The following is a 22,851-nucleotide window of genomic DNA, read 5'->3' on the forward strand; positions in this document are numbered from 1 at the left end:
CACTTTGAAATGGTGAATTTTATGGTGTGTTATAATCAAGCTGGTATTTAAAAAAAGATCAGTGCTGAACATATACTGTAGTCTTCATAACCCTCTTCATTAAAAAATATACCAGGCTCTGCAAAACATCACAATGCCCTACCCTCTCCTGTCCTCTCAGAGGTCGTGTGGCTCTTCACCCCCGATGAGCTTCCCAGGTCCCACCTGTCTACTAACTCCCCTGCCCTCCTTCCACAGATCAGCACTCATTTCTCTCGTTCCTCTTAGGTCTTCTTTCTAGGTATTTTTCCATACGTACTCACACATGAAAAACAATTTATTTCCCTCGCACTCTCATGACCTCATTAAATTGCAAATTCCATGAGACGGTACTTGACATTATAGCTAATATTGTTTCTACATAGTAGTTGCTCATGTGTTGCTAAGTGGAGGGCCCGATTATAAAAATATTTGAGAAGGACTTTAAGAAGCTCTATGGCAATATTAGACCAGTTGCTTAGGATGGAAACTCTCAACCTGGGCTACGGTTTAAAAGCACTGGGTAGCTTTTCCAATGCTGGCACCTGGGGTCCGTGCCCAAAGATTCTGATTCCATTGGGATGGCGTCAAGGGTATTCAGCAAGGATTAGAACAGTGGTGTTCAACTGACAGTGATTTTGCCCCTGCCCAGGGCACACTTGGCAATGGCTGGAGCAGTCCTGGTCTGCGCAGCTCCGGGAGAGACATGTGCTCTCTCTTTGTGGACTGAGAGCGAGCAGGGATGCAGCTAGACGTCCTTCAGTGCCTGTGGCGCCTGCCGTGATAAACACACATCCACTCAAAGCGTCAGGGATTCTGAGGGGGGAATTCGGGGTTAGAGGAATCACAGAGGACTGGCCCGTTGCATCATCTGAGTTTAACTCTGGGGCAGGTGGTGGCAAGTAGAAATGCATGAACACTGTACCCAGATAGCCAAGTGGGTAACCACGGAGAGTCATAGCTGCAGTTCAACACGGCTTTGAGTTTGATCTCCTCACGTGTTCCATGGATCCACACCTTTGTCGATAAGCTCACCTGAAAGCAAGACAGAAGTTAGGTTGCTAAAATTCTTGTTATTTTTATAGGCATTCTACAGCTAAAAGCCATCAACTGTCAACCACGATGAGCAATTTCTGTTCAAAATGAAGAACTTCTGACAATTACCACGCGTCTTTATTCCTTCGGCATGTTTTCAGAATTATTGCTTTCATTATGGAGCAAAACTTGGGCCACAGCAACACACTCCGGAAAACAGCACGCCAGTCTTTGTTTTAAGAGGGGAGCAGTAGATAAGAACAACCAACCACGGGCTCACGGGAGAAGTCTTTGTGGGCCTGAATTCAGTGAACGCCTGAATCGGATGCAGAGCACGCCAAAGCCACCGAAGCAACACATATCCTATACACCTTGGGATAAATGTTGACTCTGTGGATTTCTGTTTGTTTGTTTAAAACCAATCACTTGATATGTTCTCATCAGCTATGCGAGCGATTGCTATCATGGATAATGAAAACAAAATGACAGGCAGATAAATTTAGTTACTGTTTAAGAAATCTTGTAAGGTATTCTCAATAGTATAAAGATAAGGAAATCGCATAATTGAAAGAGCTGAAAACAGCATTAGCACGAGAGCATATAAGGAGAGCAAGGAAATCAATTGCAGAATGTAGGCAAGAGGCTCCGATAAGGCCGATTCTCCTTTCAGTGAAGAAAATTGCCCACTATGAAAGTCGGGCGGCCTAGCCTAGTGTTTTTCAACCTAGACTGCACAATCGAACCTCCTAGATAGCTTTAAAAGCTCGAATGTCCATGGTATATTCCAGACCAATGCAGTCTGAACCTCAGGGGTGGGATCAGGCAGCAGCATATTGTAAAGCTCCTCGGATGGCTCCAAGGAGCAGCCACATTTGAGACCCCCTATAGGAGAAGGCAATGGCACCCCACTCCAGTACTCTTGCCTGGAAAATCCCATGGATGGAGGAACCTGGTAGGCTGCAGTCGATGGGGTCACTAAGAGTAACACCACTGAGTGACTTCACTTTCACTTTTCACTTTCCTGCAATGGAGAAGGAAATGGCAACCCACTCCAGTGTTCTTGCCTGGAGGATCCCAGGGACGGGGGAGCCTGGTGGGCTGCTGTCTATGGGGTCACACAGAGTCAGCCACGACTGAAGCGACTTCGCAGCAGCAGCAGCAGCAAGTACTGCTCCCCTCTCCCCATTAACGTGGCGATGCCTGTGGCACAGGGTGTCTTGGCTTGGCTCGGAACGTACCTTGTCGCACTTAAACCCTGGGCTATAGAAGCAGCTCCCTCAGTGAGGGTTGGTGGCAAAGGCACTGGGACGGTGTTGTGAGCCCAATGGCAGAAATGTCCCACAGCAGCAGTGGCCATGGCACTTGGAGAATAGTGTCTCAACAAGAGTTAAAATTCCTCTGGAGTGACCTTGAAGTGGTTCCTCTGACATCACTTGGTTCCTGCTCATTTTTCCAGCCTTCTTGTCTTTGAGGGGACTTCCTGATTTCCTGCCAACAAATAAAACTTCTGCTAAGTTAACCAACCTTGGTTTCTGTTGCTTGGAGTCAAGAATGCTGATGGGTATATTTATTGAATGTTTTCCTTGAAATGGACAAATTTGAAAAAAACAAACAAACAAACCTGTTTTAGCTTCATCCTAAGATAATGGACTTCCCTGGTGTCCCAGCTGGTAAAGAATCTGCCTGCAATGCGGGAGACCTGGGTTTGATCCCTGGGTTGGGAAGATCCCCTGGAGGAGGGCATGGCAATCCACTCCAGTATTCTGGCCTGGAAAATTCCATGGACTGTATAGGCCATGGGATCACAAAGAGTCTGAGCAACTCACTTTAAGTAATGACATCTATGGAATCCCTTTAGATGTGTTAGTTTTAATCTTTCTGAATATATTACATTTCTATGTGCAAACATTCCCACTGTGGCTGATTTCAAACTTACCTGCACAATCTCAACTGACTTCGCAGGTTGCTAACAATTTGATAGTCAGCTTTCATGAGCTGGGAAGACAAGGGAGAGGTGGCAGAGACCACGGGAGAGAGAGTTTCCTAAAAAATTCATCATTCTGCACCAGGATGATGAGGAATAGATGTGGGACAGATGAAGCCAACAGATGTACCCTACTGAGAGTAAAGAAGCTTCAATTTATTTTGCTAAACACCTATTGAGATGTATTTCCATGAATGTGCTAGGAAGTAGGTTCTAGAAGAGAACTCACTGATCTATCACCAAGTATTTATTATCCACCAAGGACAGAGCCTGCCTCAATCTGGGGGCACAGAAATGAACTCATCACCTAACGTGGGAAGCTGACATGTCACAAGAGGTTGTAGAAGATATGGTAAGTGCTCTAATAGAGGACAGGTATTAGGGGGGCAACCGGCAGTCCCTGTTTGGGGAGCAAAGGACTATAGAAAGTTTCAGAGAGCAGGAATTATCTGTGCTGGTTTTAGAAGGATGCACGGGAACGTGTCAGACAAAAGGGTGGGCACACCAGGCTAAGGGTTCGGGGTTTGCAGTCATAGGTATGAAATAGCTCCAAGTGATTTCAGGTGAACTCAGGTGGGACATGGGGCCGGGTCTTGCATGACGTGTTAAGGACGCTGCGCTGTGCTCCACTACCACCGAGAGCAGTCAAAGTGTTTCAAACAGGAAGAAAGGTCATGATCTGACTGGCATTCTAGAATGGCTGGGCATCTGTGTGGACTGATCCTAGAGGAGTGAATCTGAAAGCACGGAGATCAGCAGGGATTTCAGTGAGAGAAGGTGGGAGGAGCAAGCGGGGGAAACAGTCAACTTGGTGGCCGACTGGCTGTTGAGGGGGAGGTGGATCCAGGAACTCACCCTTTCTGTCCAAGAGGACCTTTAACTAACCCTTTGGGAAGGACAGGAGTACATGCAGGAGAGAAACACAAAACCTACAGGCAAAGGAAGCAAGACCTTAGAAATAAAGTGCCTCACTGGTTTAATATTATCAACAAGGATGACTCATGATCAGGAAGAAGAGAGATCCACATTGCTTGGCACAATTCAGAAAAACTTATGAATGTGGCAGAGAGAGAAGGGTTCTGTTAATAATAGGGCTTGCACTGGTCAGAGTGAAGCAGATGCTGCAGTCAGGCCCCGTGCCCACCCTCTCCTCACTTCTGGGTCCAGGGCTCACGGGATGGCAGCAAGGTTCCACCTCCCCGCCCCGTGCCCTCTCTTTTTCCCTCTGGGTGGCTTCACTCGTAGACAGATGTACCCCCTTTAGCTGGAGGAAAAAAAAGTCCCCCTTTTTCTGGAGAAATTTCAATTTTTGAGAGACTGCAAGTTTGAAAATATTTTTATTCCTAATAATTTGGCTAGTTATGAAATTACCAGAAAGAAATACTTTCACATTAGTGTTTTGAAGACATGTGTTGTCTTCCGGGTTTCATCATGGCTACTGTGATGTGTGATGATACTTTTAAAATCTCTCTGCAAAATTTTTAGGATTTGAAATTTTATGATGATGTAACTTGGTGTGGACTTTTAATGTTCTTAGTATTTTCTCTTCATCATCTCTCTCTCTTTTTTTTCCCCCCCTTTGTTCTACTTTCTGGGAGAATTTTCACTATCATCTTCTAAACCACCATTTGAATTTTTAACTGTTGCACTCTATCCTTCAATTTCCAAAAGTTATTTATTGTTGTATGCACTTTATTCATGAAAGCTACAGCCCACTAAAGATATTTCAGAACATTTGATGATTTTTTCTTGCATGCCACACAGTCTATTTCCTTAGAGCTCCTCCTTTCTCCCCTGTTTATTTACATGCCTGAATTTTATCGTAGAGGCTTTGCTCAAATACACGGTGATGCTTGAATGTTCATTTGTATTTTCAAGTAGGACTACCTGATGGCTCGGCAGCTGACACAGGAGACGCGGATTCGATCCCTGGGTTGGGACAATCCCCTGGAGAAGGAAATAGCAACCCACTGCAGTATTCTTGCCTGGGAAATCCTATGGACAGAGGAGCCTGGCAGGCTATAGTCCATGGGGTTGCAAAGAGTCCTAGGTTAATGAGAAGGTTCTGGAACCCAGTCAGTTATCACTTGGTTCATTCACTTGCCATCTTTCAAAATCTGGCTGACATTTCTCTCCTGTCATTGTCTGTTCTTCCACTCTCTTTCTTTGTCCTTGTGGAGTTTATAACTCCCGAGTCCCTTTACTGTCATGGTAGCAAGGTTTTGAGAAGGCGAGAAGATAAACGGGAGAATTCAACCCGCCATTTTAAACCGGAAGTCCTTTAATATACTTTCTATTAATGTTTAACATGTCCATCCATTCCCCTGCTCTCTCGACTGCTGCTGCAGACAGTCAGACACCTTGATTGAGCTGTCCTTGATGGCTTTGTTCAGGTTTTTTCCTGTTGAGTATTTCACAAGGTCAGAATCCACAGCGCTGAGGTCAGCTCCCCAAGAGCACAATCACAGGAGCTTTAGAAGAGCAACTTATTCCTTCTAACTCCTGCCGGTCACATCGTCACCCACTGTTTTCTAATGGAAACTGAGGGAAGGGGAAAATGGGGCACGATGGAAGAGACCCTACAGAGTTTTGTGACAGACCCTATACTCACACAAAAATGGCAAATGGGAGCCACAACATGCCTTTCCATTTTGCAGTTTTACTCTATCTTGAAATCCTTTTAATTTTCTGATAAATCCTTTTGAAAGATACTCATTCAAAAAATACTCCAACAGTGTAGAGGATCAACATAAACTTCCCTAGTCTTTCTCCTCTAATCCTGTACCCCATCCTTTATGCACTTGGTTTGTATCCTTCCCTTTGCATCCCTTAACACACACCTTTTTGCTTGTACTAGCATATGAGCACTCATTTATTCATTTAACAAGTAATTTTGGAGTCTCTCTTTTGTGCCAGGCATGGATATGGAGATGTAGGCAGTACGCTGGTGAGCGAGACAGGCCACAGCCCTTCCCCTGTGGGAATCCACGCATGGTAGTGGACGCGAACACCTTTAACCGGCCGACACACCTCATACCCACAGGTGCACAGACGCCTGCTGGCTGTATCACATACGGTGTTCTGTGAGCTACTTTTTTTTTTTTCCACTTATCATCCAGTATGTCTTTCCATCAGTACTATAGATCTTTATTATTTTTAATGTGTGGTATCTCATACAAATTGATTATTTAATAATAATCATTTAGTTTTCTTCCAATATTCTGCTGTTACAAACAATGGATCAAGCACAAATTTTTGCAAATATTCCTCTATTGGTCAACCTTGAAGCATTTCTAGTTTTCTCTTTAAAAATCTTTAATCTTACAAACAACTTTCAAGATTGCCTTTGTACATTTAACTTTGTACCCCTGTGCAAGGATGTCGACAGTGTATGTTTCTATAAGGAGAACACTGGGGTCAGCTGGAACAGAATCACACATTTTGAAAGCTATTGCCAAGCTGCCCTAAAAACGGGTGAATTTATTAAAACTTCCACTAGTGTGAAGGAGTGTGTCTGGTTCTGAAAAAGGTGGTTTTCCTGCATATAGTGATTTTTTGCATTTCCTTAGTTATTTTAAATTTGAATGAGGCAGGACAGGGTGCTTCCAGAAACTGCCTGATTTATACCACATGAAATTTCTTATCAGACACCGCAGCACTTACTGCTCTCTCAAAGCAATGTGGACACTGAACTCTTATCATTTTCCTTCCACTAGATCTTGAACAAACAAGCTAAAGAGATTTGGTCTCAGACCTATCTCTGAAGAAGTCATTTAATAAAAAAAAAAAAAATTAAGAAAATCCCCCAACTATACATCTATGTATCATCTTCAATCACTTTTAATCCATAACAAAACGTTATCCTTCAGTTCTGATTTAGAAAAGCAAAGCAAACTTTATGTATAAGGTCATCTCTATCTACTCTCCCAATGAGACTTCTCAAAGATCTCTGTGCAGGGTGTGGCATGATTTGGTTATAAATGAGTCTGCATTACTAAACATGAAAACCAAAGACATCCAAATGTGGTGCTTAGAACAGGCAATGTTAGACATCACGATGAACAATGGTCACTCACAGCAGCTTCCAGAAGTTATCTCCAATCGTCTACCTTCCTTTAGCTTAAGAGATTTTCTGTAGGGTTCACTCAAATCAGATCCTTGCTCTTTTAATCTAGTTCTAAGTACATGCAAATTGTGCTTGACTTAACCAAGCAACTCTGCTTTAATTTGCTGGCACGATGTGATGTGTAACCAAAATGGATTTCTGGGCTCATCAAATGTCTATGCTATATGGTTCAAAAGCAGAGTGACCTTTACAACTTGCATTGTGCACTGCAAATCTAAAACCAGAGTCCAAGATTGGAAATTCTCACACGATTTTCCTTTCATTAGAGGAGAAAACAGAATTCAGCCGGACACATGCACTAAAATTAGATTCTTAAATAAACAGCCAAGGTCTTAATAATTCATGCAAAGACGCAGGGGAAAAATGAGGAAAATAATTGAGCAATGGCAGGCAAATACTCTGTCGTTTTGTACTGCCTCAAACTGCATCAGTACTGTATATCTCTGATATACAGGTTTATTAATGAAACAAAAAGGCATCTACTAGGGATAAATAATACATCATATGGAGTTCACACGTTCTATATATAATAGAGATCAGTGACACCTGTCAGTTCATTCTAAATCAGGTCATGCGCACTTCACTCAGTCCACAGTTCGTCAGTCTCTGCTTTCTGCTTAATAGATGTGCTTTACAAGAAAGAAACACTGTAGAGAGGAACCAGGTGAGATACAAAGGTAATTACAAAAAACCGGCACGGCTCACTCCTCCTCCACAAAGGCAGCCTAAACACTGATGTATTTGTACAGTGATCCTCACTAACGTGGGTTCAGCTTAGTGATTTACTGAAAGAAATCAGCAGCCCCAGTAAGAAATGAGGACATTTTGCAAACCTTTTTTTCTTTTCAATGCTACAAACCCATTAGGATATTTATGACTGTGGATGAAGAAGAATTAGCATCATTAACATGAAGAGGTTGTCAGGGGGGTTACACGAAGCCAGGGGTCACGGGATAGGGGGCAGGAAAGAAAGGCGTAATCCCAACTAAGACAGTAGATTGAATACAGGTTTCTAAAAAAACAGAAAACAATTAGTGGTATAACATAAACAGACATCATTAGCTGTAGTAATGTCTATGGCAAATAAATAACAGTTGAAAACAATAAAATTCCTGGTAATGTACTGTGTTGTAATATTGATGACAACATGTGGGAAGCCTCTGACAGCTGTTAAACAGATGTGGCAATTAGCAAACCTTATGGTCATGCCGGTAAGATTATTATGCAACACATTCTCCAGCAAAATTAGATGGTTTCTTTCTTTGTGTGGCTTTATCCACGTGGAGAGTGAGCTAGTCTAATGTTCCATTTAAGCAAAGTCGTTAGCTGATATCGCCTCAGCCACATACATATGCGAGTGTGTGTGCATACATATACATATATATTTTTTGATGTCTTCTGAAAGATTTAGAGAAATTCAGAATTTAAACAAGAACAATATCTATTCAGCTGTGTAGCAGATACTTCAATTATAATCGCTAATGGACAAATTGAGAGATAAAAAGACTTTTCTATCATGTTGAAATTCAATGAACAGTTTTCAATTAGGCTTAGGATATAAAAGGAAAAAAGAAAGCGACTTTTCCTTGATGTTTAACATTGCCGAGAAAGATGAGAGGAACTCTGCTTTTTCATTATACTGAAGAGATGCATATAATGCCGCATATTTAAATTATAAATCAGGTCGCTATCTGCCAACTGAAAGCAATATCAATTAGAACTTAGGTGGATTAAGCTTTAAAATGCCTTATATTTAATGACAAAAGTATGACTGTTAATCTCCACAGCCATCAAAGGGATAATTTAAGGCAGCAAGAAATCAGAGAATGATGTCACAAAAATAGGCCCTTGCAGCTTTTTGGATAGTATTATCGTAATTAATGTACTTCGAATGACTTTTCTGTGGGTTATGGGCTTTCACAAAAGCATTTATTGCGGGCATAAAATATAAAACTCTAAAGAGTGGGTTTGACTAAGGTTGACTGGAGGGTCCTTACCCTTTCTGCTCAGTAATTCCTGTAAAATAATAGTTTCATTTACAGGCGCAATTTATAATGTTGAATTTATGCCAGTTCATCTGATATAAATCATGGTAATAGCATGATCTATTGTATGTCACTTGAGCGAATGCAAATTAAATATCGTTAAATTAAAGAAAAACTGTTAAAATAACATTAGGTTGTAACTAGAGCTGCTGGAATAAAGGAAATGTGGGGTTAAGGATGAAATTTCACTACTTAGGCCTCAATCTAACACTGGAATGTGTTGCCCAAAGCAAGCATACACACACAAATAAATAAATTTTAAAAAATGGGAATGTGGAATTAAGGACAAAGTAATAAATCCACTCCAGAGTGTTCTTTCATTTTAATTTCTAACCATGACTCAAAAATTAAATAGCTGTTTTTCTACTGGGTTTTCTCCCTGCAATTCTTTAATGTCTTATTCAGCAACTGGAAATGAAGTTTCTTTTTTAATTACTTGTGTTTTTGTTTTTGAGCCATAGACCTTCCTCCCCCCCACCCCCCCCGGATTATTTTCAACAAAGCTATTGTGTATTCACTCCTCCAGACCCCAGCCTCTCTCTGTTGACAGGCCTGGGGAGCTCAGGTTAGCTGGTTGGGCAGCTGCTGCGGATTCTTTTCACTGCTTTTACAGTAATACGCTGTGAGGCCAAGCGCAGCAGAGCCAAGCGCGACTTCAGTTCCTCAATGTGTTCTGGAAAGCCTGGGTCATTAATAAACAGAAATCATTAAAATGCATCTATCAGACAAATCTATTTCTTCCCACAAATCAGAATTCTCTGTATTCCATTTCAGAAGCTGATTACAACTCATGTTCAAAACAAACCAGAAGCGTTGTGCTAAGATAAATACAGGGTGCGGGGGTGGGGGGGGTGCCTGGAGGGAAGAGTGAGAGAAAGAGTGAGAGAAAGGCACAGAGGAGAGAGGCAGGCTGAGACGACACAGGGAGCACAGGAAACATGAGTTCCCTTTTACTTAAAAAATCTACCTTGCAAACCACATTATCGATGGGTCACACTTGGCAAGGAATAAGTTGAAATTCTGGTGTGCGTGTGTTCTGTTTCATGTGTAACCCAGCACACTGTCAGAACTCAATAAATGCTGATGGATGACAGGGTGACATACCCATTATAACATCAATTAATTTGCTGTCAAGAAAAAGTGGGCCCTTCAAATTACCCAGCCATAATTGCCTGGGCTTGGCTAACTTCCCCTCCATAACGGGTTACGTGAGTAGTCATCAACACATAGGCCTCAGAAACATTCAATAAAAGGCTGCCATTTTTGCTTCCACATGCCATGATAAAAAAAAAAAGATATAATGTGTTGTGGTGACTGGTTACCTGTTAAGATGTGAATATGTGGTTATTCCTGATAGACCAAGGAAGCAGTGTAGGGGTTGTAAAAAAAGAACACTTGCAGCTGTGCTGCATGAGCTGGGTTTGAGGATGAGCTGTAACATTTATTAAGTACTTATATGCCAGTGTGTACTAACCAGGACCAGTTCTAGAGTGAGGAAAGCGAGACACTCACTGTGCATACAAAATTTGGGGGAGAGGGCACATCAAAAAAACTCAGGTATCAAGTTAACTCATATTTTACACATTTTTTTAAAAAGCAAAGTTAATATAAAATCCCAAATGAACAAAATATCAAAAATTTAAATAAAGACAGAGTCATATTGAAACCTGAGGCAAATGTGTTTTTCCCATATGCATGCTTATATGTATCTTTTTAATTGTTATTTTTTCCCTCAGAATGTTAAAGTTGAAAAAAATACTGAAAAATTGACAAGTAGGTGTATTAAAATGCATAACATTATTTTAAGTCTAAATATTTTATTTTTACCCCAAACAGAATTGATAATTTCACTTTTCTCTTTGAATGGGTGCAAAACTATCATCATTTTCAAAATCTAATTCTGAAAAAAGTTAAACTTCTAAAAAGTATATAAAAGCACACCTGTGGGAATGCATGTGTGTGTGTGTTTTGATTCAGGATCTAGTGTAGATTCACACAGAGCTGTTAGTGATCTTACTTCTTTGCAAAATTTTGATATTCATCACAGATTTTTTTTAACTTTGGTTTCTTTTTTTACACGTTGCACCAAAATATGATTGATGCTGATTACTGAGTTTTTTGGCGTCCCCTTAAATTCTATGCCTGAGGCAAGTGCCTCACCCACCTCCTTTAGTCTCAGACCTAAAGCACTTAACATTATTATTCATTTAACCTTTCAATATGCCCAAGAGGTAGGCCTTATTATTATGCCTATTTGCAGGTGATGGAGCTGACTGATAGGGTACTCTGCACCCCGCTCCCCTATCTCCTAGGCATTCTGGGACTGTGCCCCAGGGCCTTCTCTTGTCCCCGGGGAGTGCTCTATCTACAAGGGTGCAGAGGTGCTGCCCTGTCATTACCCCTGGCAGCCCTCCACCACCGGAGCAGAGGGCCAACATCCTTCACCTCCCCTTCTTTGCTAGGCGGGATGCTGCTGGTGCCGAGGCTTACTTCCTGGAGGGCCTGGCAGGATTGGCCCAGCTGTCCCCAGGAGTGACCTGCTCCTTGATGGTTTCCATATTGGGCTCCCTCTCCTCCATGTCTTTGCTTCTTACATCCCAACCAGTGCTTCTGGGATCACTTTCCAAATAAGCCCTCAAAACCTGTCTCAGGATCTGTTTTGGGGGAACCAACTTGAGATGCTGATGTACAGAGACGTTGGTTAAATAATTCAATGAGTTGACATATTTAAGATGAAGGGGGGGGCGGGGGGGCGGGGAGGGTGGTGGGCGGGACCAGGAATTCACACCAATGGAGCTGGCCTCTAGAATTTGTCTTCTTACCCACACTCCACCAACAGTTTGGTGAATTCTGGCCTGTGGGCCAAATTTGGCTTACTGCCTTTTTCTGTCTGGCCATGAACTATGATTAATTTTACCTTTTACAATAATTAAAAAATAATAATAAAAAGAAAAATTATATTTTTGACATGGGAAAATGATATGAAATTGAAATGTCAGTCTATAAATAAAGTTTTATTGGCACACAGCCATGCCCATTCATTTACATATCGCCTGTGTATGTTTTCCAACTAAAGAGGCAGAGCTGAGTAGTTGTGACAGAGTCTGAATAGCTTGAAAAGCTAAAAATACTTAAAAACCTTTACAGAAGAAGTTTGCTGAGCCCTGCTCTACTGCCTTTCTATTCTAGCTTTGTAGCTTATTAGTTGGGTGGCCTTAGGTAAGTTCCTTTACTTCTCTGAGTCTCAGATTTTATAAATATAAAATGAGATAAATAATTGCTCCCTTGCAGCACTTGTGAAGATTTAACATTTGAGGAAATATTTGCAAAGCTCCTAGCACACAGTTCACTTCATGTAAACATAATTTCCATTTCTACCACAGAAAATTTTATGAAAATATTGTTATCTAAGTTGTCCCTCAGACTATGAAGGCCCTATTTGGTTAACCAGCAGATTTTTCTGGTGGGTTGGTCTGGAATAGTGTTTACATTCTACAGTTAATGGTGGGCCTAATTGCCTGCAGATTCCTTTAAAGTTGGGCAAGACACAGGAAAGCAGAGAAAACAAATGCATAGAAACAAAGCAGCATGGCAAGTGTCAGGGGTAGTATGTGAGAAACTGGAATCAATATTCAAAATGCATGCATGTCTCAATTTTTCTTTGTTACTATGTCACTGTTTTGAAAAGTCTAAATTATGCTTGCGAAAACTTAACGTATGCATACATATGTATGAAAGTATACAACTTAGCAGGGATGAGACAGGCACACACAAGAGTAGGTTTTGCAAAAGCAAGTAAAGTAGTAAAATTCACTTCCTTACACAAGTGGAGCAGGAGGTCACTGCAGCAGACCCGTCTCAGGGACATCCACAGATGGGTGGGAAACTTAAAGGACGCTCTGCTTTTCTCTTACATCCATCTCCTTTCCACATTCCTGTAGTCCAGGCTGCCTGCATCTCTTTCCTGGCTTATGGCTTCCCAACCTGGCCTCCCTCCTCTCCAGTGGTTTTCAAATGGGCTGATTTTGCTTCCCAGGGGATTTTTTTTTTTTTTTAATGATCAAGAGGATGCTTCTGATATCCAGTGGATACAGGTCAGGGATGGTGATAAAATCTTACAATGCACAGCACAGCCCCTCATCCCCAACAAAAAACTCTCTAGACCAAAATGTCAGTAGTGCCCAGGTCCCTGTTCTAGTCATTCCCCCACAATGGGTTTTCAATTCAGCAGCCAGAGTGACTTCTACTTTCTAAAATGTAAATGTGGGGAGTCCCTGGTGGCCCAGGGGTTAGGACTCAGGGCTTTCACTGCTGTGGCCTGGGTTCAGTTCCTGGTTGAGGAACTACGATCCCAGAAGCTACTCAGCTTGGCCCAAGAAAAGTACGTGTGATCATGTCACTTCCTCGCTTAAGAGCCTTTATTGTGTTCTCATTGCTTGCAGGGTAAGACCTGAATACTTATTCATGATTATAAACCCCCCTCGCCTGTTTTTCCCCTCATCTCTTTTCCCGTCCCACTTTTGTTTTGTACATGCGCCTTGTCCTTGCTCTCCTACAGACGCTTCATAAGCTGTTTCCAAAAGCTGAGTCACTGCTCCACAACCCTCTTCACCTTTTCCTGGCTGATTTCTATGCATTTGAGTGGTGTCAAATATCAACTTACAGGTTAGCTACCCTGGACGGCAGCTACCATCTCTCCAACATGATCCTTAATCCCGTTCATTGTAATTGCTTGATCAATTATCTGCATTTCTATTTAGACTCAATGCTCTTCCAGGGCAGAGACTGTGTCTGTCTTTCTTACTATTACACGTGCCATGTCTGGCACACAGAAGACTCTCAGTAAATACTGATTGATGGATGGAGTGCTTATGCCAGTTTGTTTACATGAAACAGTCTATTTAGAATGTTGTTAAGATACTTCCAAGTATAGATAGTTCTGATAATTTATATTTCGGGATTGTGATAATACTGATGTGCCATGTAGTTTTACCAACTGAAAACTAAGAAAAGGAAGTAGAAATCCAAAAGGGTGGAATTTGAGCAACGTAAATTGATAGGCTGTTCTAGGTACTTTGGAGAGGAGGGAGGAATATTGGTTCATTTAGTAAGTTTCAAAAATAAATTAATTTTAAAAATCACTAAATAATGGCTCATGTTGTTGTCAAGATCTATGGAAGGTCTACGTCTTGACTTTGCTTGCGGGCTGTGAAGTTAGCCTGCCACAGTTTCATGGATGCTGGCAGAAGCCATAAGATGAGGGTCAGATACAAAAGGTTTTGTTACTCGCAGCACAGCTGGAGGCATGAGCTTCTTTGTGTCTGTCCCCCTTGCTTGCAAGTCCCATGTGGGTATTGTGGAGTGGCCTCATTAGAATTTGCACATGCTGCAGGTTTATGGTGCAGCTGAGGATCCCCATGTTTAAGAAACTTCCAATATTATACAGGGGCCATTGGCAAATCTTCCCAAACTTTGCCTTAAAGGGGGGGCATTACCTTTTTATTCTCCAGATAAGGAACAAATCTGTTTTCTGCCCTGGAGGAAGACACTACTTCTAGTTTTCAAGGCTATATGCGATACAAACATCCTTGAGTAGACAGTCTGAGACAACACCTGTCACAAGACATTGAAACACCATGGAGATTCACCACCTCCGCCTGAGAGTCACCATGATGCACTGATCTGTTAATGCTTTTAGAATAAGCTTCAGAGTCAACTTTTTTTTTACCCTTTGAAGTTTGAGGTAACATTTCCTTGTATATTCATTTACATGCAAGATAGATGGGATGAAGAGAAAACGTAGAAACATGCCTGGGTATTTTCTGTATTAAATTATTCTTGAACATGCATAGATAGAACTCCCTGGCAAACATTCACAAATGCATTTCTCTGGGAATGGCACCAGCCACCAAACCATCATGTCCTATTGATTCCATCTCCCAAACATTTCCTGAATTCACCCATTCATCTTCACCTCCATTGCTGTCATCTTGTTTCAGGCTGCAGTTTTCTCTCTTGGGGTTAGAGCAATGGCTTCCTAAGTGGTTCTTCCCGTCTGCTCCAGCCACTGCTTAGCTAGTCTCTCAAAGCCTAGTTTTCTGATCTCTAAAGCAGGAATAGCAACATTCCTACCCCATAGAATTTTTCGAGAATTACACGGAAAAAGGCAAGTCAGCCTGACAAGTACTGAGGCTCAACTAATGTTAGCTCTCATGATTTACTACTTCTATATGCACAGGCCCTGAATTCATATTCTCTAACTTTGATTTCTTACAACCATCATGTACTCTGAGGCAAAAAATCTTCAAAGTGAAATCACTCCTTATGAATGGAATCAAGTAAGGCCAAAGTATTTTCGGCTGAGAGCTGCTATGCAAAGAGAAGGGGTTTGAAATTGGGAGAAAGGATAAAATAGATCAGCTGATGCTTGCCCTTTGAGGAAATAGAATTTGAACTATTTTCCTGTTGTAAGGCAACTCCATGTAGCTGGGAATGTACATTTGCTAAGCACATCAGAATTCTAAAAAAATGATTTGAAAGCTTTTCTCTATTCTGTGATTAATTGAACATGTTTGGGCCAATACAGGAGGAATAAAATTACCACATCACTATATGTATGTGAGATAAAATATATGATTAAAAATATTTATTATACTGATGTGGAAAAGAATAATATGTTAAACAGATAAGCATGTAATAATGCATATTTTCCCCATAAAATTTAATTTATCCCTTGGGCTGGGCATAAACTTTCCTGTTGAACAACTTGCTTTCCAACTACAGATTGCTGAGCTAAACTGCTTAGTTTTACAGCAAATTGATCACTACTGTAATATTTCAGGAGCAAAATGATCCTCACCACTCAGTTTGATTTCAAAGGCCAAAATTTATAGTTTTGTTCCTGATTTAGTGATAAGATTTTTTAACATATTGAGCATTTTATCACCCTCTATCAGGACACGGAGTTGAACTTACAAATGAAAAAAAAAAAGCCAACAAAAGAGGAACCATAAATAATATACTACAGAATGACAGAAGAGTTTAATATTCCCTTTGGACCAGTGGGAAATTACTCAGATTTCTGTCCTTGTAAACATATGTCCTGGTCTCTATGGAAGATGTGTTATACAATCTTTATGCTCCTGAAAAAGCAGTCATAGACAAAGCTGAAAACTCCAAACCACAAGCACTTCGCTAAAGCATAAAGGAGAGTTTATTACACGTATGCTCCCCCATGTCTCTGTTCAACTTTATTCAAGGAAGATAAAATGTAGTTATTGGACACTTTGATATGTTGAAAATAGGTGCAGACATTTAATGATGGGAAAGTTCATGACTCAGTAAAGATTGCTCTCTAGCTGGTAGCTTAGGACAGAAAACTATAAAATCAAATTATGATAATCACTGGAGTCAGGAGAAAAAAGCAGGCCCACTGAGCTCTATTTACTGAATTTTTGACTTCATTATACACCACCTACTTTTCAAGCACAAGGAACAGATTTTTGACAATCTCAGTAGATTTGCAAAGTAAACTATTTTGTGATTACTATGTGAATTTTTTGGGGAGACAAGTTTGTAAGGGAAGGGACTGGGGCTAGATGAAACATAAAATCATAAAGAATAAAAACAACCTGCTTGCACCACAATCTACTCACATGGATCTGGAATTTACCTTTTGAAGAGCTGGTTTGACATTAAAGCAGTGAAAAGAGATGTGGTTGTCTTGGTTTTTACCACTAAAAATCATTTTTTCCCAAACAACATTTCCATCACATAGCAGTGTCTACCTGTCTTGACATAAGAGTTAAACCATTGATCTGAGGCTTAAATAGGATTTTGAGCTGCAATGGTCTATTTTATCACATGTTACTTATGTGTTGAGTCAGCAAGGCCAAATACACTTCTAGTAGACATCAAATCTAGACAGCTGGGGTCTGCAAGTTCTTTATTTTTTAGCCTTCACTCAGATCTGTGTTTCAGAGGGAAGGGTCAACATTTTCTACCTGTGACATTAAGAATATCTATGCCTTGGACAGTGCCCTTGACTGAAAAATCTTGATGATGATTTTACACGGAATAGCAGCCCTTGGTCTGTCAAATTACACAGCTGCTGGCACTAACAGGATGCCTTCCTTTTGGTATGCTTGTTAATATTTATAGAGTTCTTACTCCATGCTTCATTGCCTTTTGTTTGTTTGCTAAATATTATTTTTTTTCTTTTAACCATTCTGTAGCAGTAAGGTATTGCTATACAAGTTCAGTGACGTATACATAAGCATTTGTTATTCCTGCTTGAGGGTGGCCAGTTAAGTGGCCTTTGTCTGGATTGGTCCCATATCTGAGTGTCAGTTAGGGCCACTGGGTGATAGATGATGTGTCTCTGCTCCATGTCTTGCATCCTCTGGCAGGCAGGCAGGTCCTCATGATGGTGGCTGAAGGCCAACCAGGATACATAAGACTCATGAAACCCAGACTCAAACTGCCATCATTGCCAACACATTCTATCAGCCAAAGGAAGTCCAAGGTCAACCCAGATATAAAGGATTCTTCTTCTTTACTGAGAAACACTGTAAAGTGATCTGGCAAAGGGTGTACATACAGAGATGAAGAAGAACTGGGGCCCGTAACTGAGACTGTCATCAGTTCAGTCCCTCAATCGTGTCGGACTCTTTGTGACCCCATGGACTGTAGCACGTCAGGCTTCCCTGTCCATCACCAACTCCCAGTACTTGCTCAAACTCATGTCCATCAAGTTGGTGATGCCATCCAATCATCTCATCCTCTGTTGTCCCCTTCTCTTCCTGCCTTCAATCGTGCCCAGAATCAGGGTCTTCTCAAATGAGTCAGTTCTTCACATCAGATGGTCAAAGTATTGAAGCTTCAGCTTCAGCATCAGTCCTTCCAATGAATATTCAGGACTGATTTCCTTTAGGATAGACTGGTTGGATCTCCTTGCAGTCCAAGGGACACTCAAGAGTCTTCTCCAACACAGTTCAAAAGCATCAATTCTTTGGTGCTTAGCTTTCTTTATGGTCCAACTCTCACATCCATATGTGAGTACTGGAAAAACCATAGCTTTGACTAGATGGACCTTTGTTGGCAAAGTAATGTCTCTGCTTTTTAATAAGCTGTCTAGGTTGGTCATAGCATTTCTTCCAAGGAGCAAGCATCTTTTAATTTCATGGCTGCAGTCACCATCTGCAGTGAATTTTGAGCCCAAGAAAATAAAGTCTGTCACTGTTTCCATTGTTTCCCTATTTGCCATGAAGTGATGGGACCAGATGTCATGATCTTAGTTTTTTGAATGTTGAGTTTTAAGCCAGCTTTTTCATTCTCCTCTTTTACTTTCATCAAGAAGCACTTTAGTTCCTCTTAGGTTTCTGCCATAAGGGTGGTGTTATCTGCACATCTGAGGTTATTGATATTTCTCCCGGCAATCTTGATTCCAGCTTGTGCTTCACTGAGCCCGGCATTTCTCATGATGTACTCTGCATATAAGGTAAATAAGCAGGGTGACAATATACAGCCCTGATGTACTCCTTTCCTAATGTGGAACCAGTCCATTGTTCCATGTCTGGTTCTGTTTCTTCTTGATCTGCATACAGATTTCTCAGGAGGCAGGAAAGGTGGTCTGCTATTCCCATCTCTTGAAGAATTTTCCACAGTGTGTCGTGATCCACACAGTCAAAAGTTTTGGTGTAGTCAATAAAGTAGATGTTTTTCTGGAACTCTCTTGCTTTTTCTATGATCCAATGGATGTTGGCAATTTGATCTCTGGTTCCTCTGCCTTTTCTAAATCCAGCCTGAACATCTGGAAGTTCTCAGTGCATGTACTGTTGAAGACTTGCTTGGAGAATTTTGAACATTAGGTTGCTAGTGTGTGTGAAGAGTGTAATTGTGTGGTAGTTTGAACATTCTTTGGCATTGTCTTTCTTTGGGATTGGAATGAAAACTGACTTTTTCCAGTCCTCTGGTCACTCCTGAGTTTTCCAAATTTGCTGGCATATTGAGTGCAGCACTTTGAGACTATCATATAGCTCACTAATTCTGACCATCATGCTATGAGTTTAGGTAGTGTTATTATTCCCATTTTGCAGCAGAGGAAATTAATGCCTAGGATGCTTAATTAATGCTGTAAACAGAAAAAAAAAAATCTCCAGCTGGAAATTGAGAGAGAATCTGGGCACTTGTTGCTGCACTAGGGAATTTGGTTGTAACAAACAGAAAACCTGTAGCTTGTCGACTTTAGTGTTTGAAAATCTCACATCATCATTGTGGAGTGGGTATCAATTTTAGTTTGCAAAGTGAAATGCACAATGGAACTGTATTCTCTGGATTTCAACCTAATCGTTAACTTGGAGCTCCCATTCTGCTGAATTGTTAAACTAAGTTCTTTCTGCAGATTACCTTCTGTCCTGGAGATTTGTTATTGTTTCTGGTTGCTGAGTGTCTGAGTTCTCAAGTCTGAGGAACCCTCAAGTTTACAAAGCTGAGCTCACCTCCCACTTCTGATGAGGGAAAAGCACTAGATAAGTGCTTCCCCAGCCTCCTTGCAGGTTCCAGATTCTGTTGAGAAGCTTGTGAAAGGAAAGACTGCACAGGATCCATCTGACTGTAGTAAAAGCAGTGCTCATATCTAAGTAGAGGTACAAGCTATTCTGACATCAGTGTCTGATGTCCAGCATGGTTTAAATGACAGTGTCTGTGCCCAGTGCTGGCTGTAGGATGGGTCATCTTGGGACCAGCCTCACAGTTCAGTTTTAGGCTATTCTGACTGCGTACGTGTGTGCTCATTAGCTTGATCATGTCTGACTCTTTGCGACCCCATGGACTGTAGCCCACCAAGCTCCTCTATCCGTGGGATTTCCCAGGCAAGAATACTGTAATGGGTTGCCATTTCCTTTTCCAAGGGATCTTCCCAACCCAGGGATTGAAGCTGCATCTCCTGCGGCTTCTGCATTAACTGGCAGATTTATTTATTTATTAACCACTGAGCCACCTTGGAGGCCCTTCAGAACTTTTGAGAGATTCTGTGAGCTACAGTGGTTGTGTTAGTTGCTCAGTTGTGTCTGACTCTTTGCAACCCCATGTTCTGCAGCCCACCAGGCTTCTTTGTCCATGGGATTTTTCCAAGAATACTGGACAGGGTTGCCATTTCCTCCTCCAGGGAATATTCCCGACCCAGGAATTGAACCTGCGTCACCTGCCTAGCAGGTGGGTTCTTTACCACTGAGCCGCCAGGGAAGCCCATTTTGTATTGGGGTACAGCCAATTAACAACATTGTAACAGTTTCAGGTGAACAGCTAAAGGACTCGGCCATACTTAAGCATGTATCCATTCTCCTCCAAATTCCCCTCCCATCCAGGCTGCCACATAACATTGAGCAGAGTTCCCTGTGCTACATGTAGGTCCTTGCTGGTTATTGATTCTAAATAGAGCACAGTTTAAATGTCCATCCCACTTGCTGCCTCTCTAGTGGGCTATATGAAGTGAAGTATAGGCCTCCCACCTCTGTGACACCACAGACCACCCTTCCCTCTTGCTTAAATTCATCTTCTCCAGCCTGGAAGGAGTCTCTTCCCATTCTGGAGAAACGCCCTTTCCTACATATTTCAACCAATATATTAATACTTTGGGTTTGTTTTCTTTCTTTCTTTTTTCCTTTTAGTAGAAAAATTGGTTTGTTTTCAAACCTATTTTAAAAGTCACATTTGTTAACTGCAGGATTTTGAGAAAAGAGAGCCTGAAAACTTTGAGGACAATTTGTGTTCTGTCCTGACCTGTCGACTGCAGATCCGATGATCTGATTAAAAGTGAGGAAGCCAGTGAGGCAATGCAGGGAGAAAATTCTCCTTTTCCAGGGGGTGACATCTTACAGGGTGTATGTCGGGACCGCTGGCAGAACTGGTCCACTATTTTGACCTCACGCCCCGACGTTTATGCCTCTTTCTGCTCCACAGAACCCATGTTCCTGCTGAACCAAACCATCACGGACAAAACCCATTCACAATTCCCAGGAAATAAAAATAGAATCTGGGTAATGAAGTCTTACCTTTTTTGTCATCCCTTTGCGCTTCCTCTGGTGTCACTGGCTCACAGGCTGCTGCACGCAGAGACCTTGAACCCGGCCACTGAGACCAGAGTTCCTGGCTCAAAATGGCGGCCCCGGCCCCGCAGCCCGGGGCCGTGCGCAGAGGCGCGGCGCTCGACGCCCCATCCAAGATGGCGGCGGGGCTGTGTGCTGAGGCTCCGCGCCTGCGCTGTGAGCTGCAACCTTGAGCCCCGTAGCCTGCCCGCCAGAACTCCGCCTGCTCCGCTCTGCTGGTGAGACCTCACAGAGCAGCCCGGCCCACTGCCTCTCCGGCAGGCCCACTGCCTGTCTCTATAGCGGGAACTCCAACCCCTCCATGCCTTGATCAGACCACGAGGCTTTCCTCTGCATCTTGACTGAGCTTGTCTCCTTCCATTGTCCCGAGTGTCACAGGGCAGGAGGACACTTGAGGTAGAACTGACTCCGGAGGGTCGTAACAAAAGCAGATAACATGTCTCCAGTATGTCTTTGCTCCCATATTTCTCTGCACTATTGTTTTCTCTGTCTGATGTGTTCCTTGTTTACTGGTTCTTAGAGACAAAATCCTAACTACCCTTAAGAAGAAAAGCAGGGATGCGTCGGGCAGTGGAGTGGTTGACTCCCCACTTCCACTTCAGGCAGCACAGGTTCCATCCCTAGTGAGCGAACTAAGATCCCACAAGCCAACAAGAAAAAGAAAAGGAAATGGAGATGGTGTGGGAATGCATATCAGGAACTATGTAATGTTTTAATGTCTTTGTGTGCTGATATATTGTAACTAGACTTATTTTGGAATTCACTTTGAAATATATAGATGTATCAAATAGCTTTGTTGTGTAACTGGAACTGATATAGTTATCAAAACAAACTCAGAAAAAGAGATCTTTTCTCTTTCAGGAAGGGTTGAGGGGAGGGGGAATTGAATGAAGACAGTTGAAAAGTACCGACTTTCAATTGTAAGATAAATAAGTACTAGGGACGTTTGCCAACAAAGGTCCGTCTACTCAAAGCTATGGTTTTTTCCAGTGGTCATATATGGATGTGAGAGTTGGACTGTGAAGAAGGCTGAGTGCCGAAGAATTGATGCTTTTGAACTGTGGTGTTGGAGAAGACTCTTGAGAGCCCCTTGGACTGCAAGGAGATCCAACCAGTCCATCCTAAAGGAGATCAGTCCTGGGTGTTAATTGGGGGGACTGATACTGAGGGTGAAACTCCAATACTTTGGATGTGAAGAGTTGACTTATTGGAAAAGACTCTGATGCTGGGAGGGATTGGGGGCAGGAGGAGAAGGGGACGACAGAGGATGAGATGGCTGGGTGGCATCACTGACTCGATGGACATGAGTTTGAGTAAACTCCAGGAGTTGGTGATAGACAGGGAGGCCTGGCATGCTGCGATTCATGGGGTTGCAAAGAGTTGGACACGACTGAACGACTGAACTGAACTGAGGGCCGTTCAACACTGATAAGTATAATTAACACTGCTGTGTGTTTTATGTGAAAGTTGAAAGTAAATCTTGAATTCTCATCATATGGAAAAATATATATATTTTTATTTCTTTCATTTTGTATC

The 22,851-nt window shown here is 42.0% G+C and overlaps 1 long non-coding RNA gene across 1 annotated transcript; it reads right to left on the reverse strand.

Moving 5' to 3' along the window:
• Positions 1-298: 298 nt before the first annotated feature.
• On the reverse strand, positions 299-21,651 carry LOC101902691 (uncharacterized). The gene is made up of 3 exons (XR_237162.5): positions 21,262-21,651; positions 2,292-2,541; positions 299-1,053 (listed from the first exon to the last, which is right to left on the reverse strand). It is a non-coding gene; the product is annotated as an uncharacterized lncRNA (long non-coding RNA).
• Positions 21,652-22,851: the final 1,200 nt, after the last annotated feature.

The sequence above is a fragment of the Bos taurus genome, chromosome 13 (genome assembly GCF_002263795.3).
Source record: "Bos taurus isolate L1 Dominette 01449 registration number 42190680 breed Hereford chromosome 13, ARS-UCD2.0, whole genome shotgun sequence".
In the NCBI taxonomy this organism is placed as follows: Eukaryota; Metazoa; Chordata; class Mammalia; order Artiodactyla; family Bovidae; genus Bos; species Bos taurus.